Raw genomic sequence first — 6,000 nt, forward strand, 5'->3', positions numbered from 1 at the left:
TTTTAGTATTCCGTTGTGTATATGTATCACATTTTCTTTATCCATTCATCTGTTGATGAATCGACTCAGGCTGATTCCACATCTTGGCTATTGAGAATAGTGATGCAATAAACATGGGGGTGCAGCTATCTCTTTGATATTTTGATTTCATTTCCTTCAGATAAATATCCAGCAGTGGGATTGCTAGATCATAGGGCAGTTTTATTTTTAATTTTTTGAGGAACTTCCATACTGTTTTCCATAATGGCTGTTCTAATTTATGTTAATATAAATTAGGGATGTAAATTAGGAACTTTGTATTTCCTATCCATGTTTGTACCCCCAATATCTGGCACCCAGCAGTCAGTGAATCTTTAGTTACAGAATGAATGAGTGAAGAGAAGGAATTTGGTGTCTTTCTATTGTTACACTTTTGGGATCTCACTCTCAGGATCCAGTGGCTTCTAAAAGCATTTCTTTCAAATTCCTATGATATTTTACCTTCCAAGAGAAGTTCTGGTAAATGCAATTTAATCTTAAATGAGAAAAGAAAAGTGTGGGCCAGGATGATGTGGGAGGGAACGGTTTAAGGGAAGATTAGGGGCCTACACTAACAACTGTGAAATGATTTAAGCTTGCAGTTTCAAAGTACTTTGGCAATTGTCACAGCCACCAGATGAGTTAATATTATCTTGTATCTCAACTATTTCAACAGCCTTTTAGCTTGTCTTCCACCATCAGTTTTTTCTACTCCATTTCACCCTACACATCACTTCCTCAGAGATAACCCATTAAAAAAAAAAAAGAATGCATTGCCAGCTAGCTTGAAGACTTTGGTGGGCTCCTCGTTGTTTATAGAATTAAATAAAAACCTTTTAGAATGGGATCAAACACCCCATGTAACTCCTTTTCAAACCTTAGTGAAGAGGACATTGTTTCAAACTCTTCTTCCTTCCAGGTTTCCTCCCTTTTCACTTTTCTGTGTAGTGTTTACAGTATCTTTCTTCATAGCACATGTTTTCATTGCTATTGTGTAAATTGCCTTCGAGTGTTTTGGTGGAGGGATAAATGCAAACAAATGAAATCTTCATAATGACTGTTGTGTCTCTTTATTTAGGCTATCCAGTTGGGACGGGCAATGGCTAACCATTCATTAAAGGGGTAATAACATTGTTGTACTGGTCATGAACCATTTTAACATGCTTAAGAAGACATCCAAGTACTCTCCCAGGAATCTCTTCTGTCATATCTGAAATACTTGTCACCCGTGATTAATGTGTGTTTAAACTCTGCTTACTGTGTTCTTTTAAACATGTGGCTGTATTTCTCACCCTTTGATTTGCAGACATAGTGAGATGATGACACGTTACAACTCCCAGAGAAGTACAAGAGCAAATAGAAGACAATTAATATGAAGGAGAGGGAATGAGAAAAACATATCAGAGGATTTCCAAAGATCATTTAATTCAAGACTGTTTAGTCCAAACTTCTACTTGAGACAGGAATTTCCCCTGCAATACATCTGCCAGGTGTGTTCCAGATTTTTCTTGATTACTTCAAGGGCTGGGAAGACAGCCTAGTCCTCACTGTATAATAATTAATACTATTTATTTCACTGTATTGACGTTGTTGCTATCTTGCCCACTTCCCCCACCCCCAAAAGGTCCTTTCTCATCCTGAGCTGAAATCTTCCTCTTAGAAGAGTTCCATCCACATAGAACTTGATCTTTTTATTTCCCTCTGATACCCTAAAGCAAAGGTCTAATTCCTCTCCTGGGTGACATCTACAGTTCCTAGAAGAGAGCTTACATGCCCATCTCTGCCTCTCTGGTCCACAGGGTCTCCTCAGGTGAACATCTGGTGCCGTCCATCATTCTTCACAAAACCTGAATTCCACCAACTTCATTGCCCTAAATGGCTTCCTTTGAATCTCGTTAGCTTGTCAGTTTTCTCTTTAAAATATGGCATCCATAGTAATAAAAATGTAAATAAAAACAAAAGGACCTTTAAAATGATTAAAATTGGCAAATGTTTTAAAAAATTAATTCTCAGAGCTTGGAAGAGTGAGATGAGATATTAAAAGAACAAATTTGTTCAACCTTTCTTGAAAGTAATTTGTATTTCAAGAGCATTAAAAATATCATTATTATTTGACCCAATACATTTCTTTATAGGAATCCATCCTTAAGAAATAATAGTTGTGAGGTCAAAGATTTTTGTGTAACAATGTTTTTTTATGATATCATTTTATTTAAAAACACTATTTTAAAATAGCTTTATTAAGGTATAATTGGCATAAAAGAAACTGCACATACATATTTAAAGTGTACAATATAATAATTTTCTTTTTTTATTGCATTTAAATATACATAAAATTTACCAACTTGGTAAATTTTGACATATGTATATGCTTGTGCCCCTTTGCAAACCCTTCCTTTTTCTCCTCCCTCCCACCCTGCTCCAGACAACCACTGATCTACTCTCTGTCACTGTAGATTACTTTGCATTTTCTAGAAATGTAAATAAATGGAATCATACAGAATGTATCTGGTTTTGGTCTGATTTCTTTTACTCTACCCAGTTATTTTTATATTCATCCAAGTTGATTATTGCTGAGGAACATTCCACTGCATGTGTGTACCGCAGTCTGTTTATCTATTCACCTGTGGGGAGTTAGCTATGCTCCCAGCCAAAAATCGGGTCCCTTAGGTAGGGGTTGTCACAAAGGATAAGAAAATAATAGAAAATGGAAAATAATAGAAATAAAAGAATACACAGAGACGAAGGTATACTTTTATAGATTTATAAAGATAAAAGGCAAAAGTGGGGTACTCAGGGGTCTCTACGATATCCTCGTGAATCATAAGGCTCAGAATAAAGTTTCACATGGGCATTTATAGGTACAGAGATCGGTTGCCAGGGGTAACAGATTTACATAATAACAGGTAGTTCGTTTGGGTTAAAAGTCTTTCTAAAGACTTCTATAGATCCCTTAACTAACTCTGGTTACAAAATCTTTCAAGGACAAACTTCTAAGTTCTAAGATAAAGCTATTACTTAACAGAAGGGTTAAACAGAGGTATACTCGCTCTGTATTTCTTTATCTAGTTATTGCAGATAGAGACAGGTCATCAGAAGTCAAGCAGGAGCTGTCCCTTGGGCTGTTTTTAGCCGCAGGTATCTGTCTCTGGGCAGACACTCTTTGATCAGCTCTCATCCCGTGATTCCATGTAGACCTTGCTTTGTCCTTCAAAGCAGGTGAGAACCACGGAGTTAAGACCACAGTGTCACCTTGGAAAGCAGCTGCTACTGACCTTTGAGATGCCCTCCTGAGGTGGAGCAGCTTTTGATATGCAAACTAATATGTTCACATATTCTTTCAGGGCAGAGCCCTGCAAAACTCCTGGGACCATTTCTGTCTCTAATATTGTAATATTAATTTATGGAGTGACATTCACCTGTTAATGACTGTTTGGGCTGTTTTCAGGTTTTGGCTGTTACAAATAAAGTTGTTATATACATCTGTGTACCAGTCTTTATGTGGACATACGCTTTTTTTTTTTTTTTAGGAATAGAGTGTCTAGGTCATAGGGTAAGTGTATATTTTATGTTTAACTTTCTAAGAAATTTTCAAACTGCTTTCCAAAGTGGTTGTACTATTTTACATTCCCACCAGCAGTGTATGAAAATCCTAGTTATTCTACATTCTCACCAACACTTGGTGTGGCCAATCTTTTAAATTTTAGCCATTTTACTAGGTATGTAGTGATCTCTGTGATTTTAATTCCCTATTTCCCAAATGAGTAATTATATTTGACATCTTTCCTGGTTCTTATTTGGAATCAGTATATCTTTGTTCATGAATTCTCTATTCAAGTATTTTGTCTATTAAATAAGCTAGGTATTTCATAGTTTGTTTTTTAAAAAATTATTATTGATTTTTAAGAATTCCAACATATATGTGTGTGTATATGTAAATGTATATATACATCAATATATCAGTTATATATTCTGAAAACAAGTCCTTCTCAGATACGTGATGTGCAAATATTTTATCCCAGTATATGTCCTGTATTTTCATTCTTTTTTTTTTTTTTTTTGAGGGAGAGTCTTGCCCTGTCTGAGGATGGAGTGTAGTGACATGATCAGAGTTTACTGCTACAGCCTCCAAGTTGTAGTGAGCTGAGATGCTTTGAAGGGTTAATGAATAAAAAGGTATAATGCAATTATAGTTGCTAGGGAACTTTAATGAACGCTATCTGCTTCTGTACAAAGCTTGCGGTTAGGAAAGTTTCTTCCCAGAATTCAGGGCCTGATTGCCCCACGCGAAGTATGTCAAGGGTTCAACTTATGATCAATGTATAATGGGAAGAATGGTCTGTGTTTAATCTATAACTTAGACTGTGCTCTACTTCAAAGATTGTAATCTATCTTTGGGCACCAGAGATCTGTGAGAACAGCTAGATCTCAGGACTCTGTGTCATTGAAATATTGATTGTACATCCTGCCTTTGTTTCCTTTGTTCTCAGAATACCTGTTCTATGACATGTAGCCTCCCTCAAAATGGTATAAAATTTCTGTGGAAACTAAAGACTAGTGCCACTCTCTTGTACTGCTTTTATGCGGGCAGAGGTGGTTGCTGGCCAGCTAATAAAGACTCTCAATTTGGCTCCATTGAATTCTCTCGTGGTCTGTTCGCGCCCTCCACACTACAACACAAGTCCCAGGATCCTCTCACCTCAGACTCCTGAGTAGCTAGGACTATAGGCTCATATCATCACACCTGGCTAATTTTTAAACAATTTTTTGAAGAAATGTCTCACTGTGTTGCCCTGGCTGGTCTCAAATTCCTGGCCTCAAGTGATCCTCCTGCCTCAGCCTCCCAAAGTACTGGGATTGCAGGCATGAACCACTGCATCTAGCCTTCATTCTTTTAATAGTGCTCTTTTAAGAGCAGAAGTTCTTAATTTTGGTGAAGTCCAACTGTCTTAGTCTGTTTTCTGTTTCTTATAACAGAATATCTGAAACTGGGTAACTGATAAAGAAAAGGAATTTATTTCTTATAGTTGTGGAAACTGAGAAGTCTAAGGTCAAAAGTCTGCATCTGGTGAGGGTTTCTTGGTGATGGGGACTCTGCAAAATACTGAGTTGGTACAAAGTATCACATGGTGAGGGGGCTGAGTGTGCTAGTGTGTTAGCTCAGGTCTTTCTTCCTCTTCTTATAAAGCCACCAGTTTCCCTCCCATGATAATCCATTAATGCATGAATGTATTTATCCATTCATGATCAGAGCCCTCATGATCCAATCGCCTCTCAATACTGCCACATTAGGGATTAAGTTTCAACATGAGTTTTAGAGGGGACATTTAAACCGTATCACCAACTTATCATTTTTTTAAATTTATAGATTGTTCTTTTAGAGTATTTAAGAAACCTTTGCCTAACTCAAGGTTACAAAAGATTTTTTTCCTTGTATTTCAGAAGTTTTATAGTTTTAGGTTTTGTGTTTAGATCTATGATCGATTTTGAGTTAATTTTTTGTATGTGTTTGAAAGTATGGACAGAGGTGCAGTTAAAAAAAATTTTTTTTGGCACATGGATACTCAATTGTCCCAACAATTTGTTCAATGCTCTGTTCTTTCTCCACTGAATGTTCTTTGCACTTTTGTTGAAGATCGGTGGAGCATATATACATGTGAATTTATTTCTGGACTTTCTATTCTGTTCCATTGATATATTCCATTATTTTATTTTAACACATCATTTTCCCCCCAAAAGTATAATATAGATCATGTTGATTATTGAAAATTTGGGAAGACAAATAAGAAGCAGGCAAAAACCAACCAAAACCTAACTACCTAGACACAAGTGTGGTTAATATTTTGGCAATGTTTTCCAGTCTTTTTTTTCTAGATATCTTTTTCATATTTATTTTTGGAAGCAGTCTTAAATCCCTTAAGAAATTGTATAGTAATCTGTCATATCTCCAATCTTCCTCTTTCCCTTCCTTGTGTATTTCCT

This window comes from Propithecus coquereli, unplaced genomic scaffold, assembly GCF_000956105.1.
Source record: "Propithecus coquereli isolate 6110/MARCELLA unplaced genomic scaffold, Pcoq_1.0 Scaffold40, whole genome shotgun sequence".
Lineage (NCBI taxonomy): Eukaryota > Metazoa > Chordata > Mammalia > Primates > Indriidae > Propithecus > Propithecus coquereli.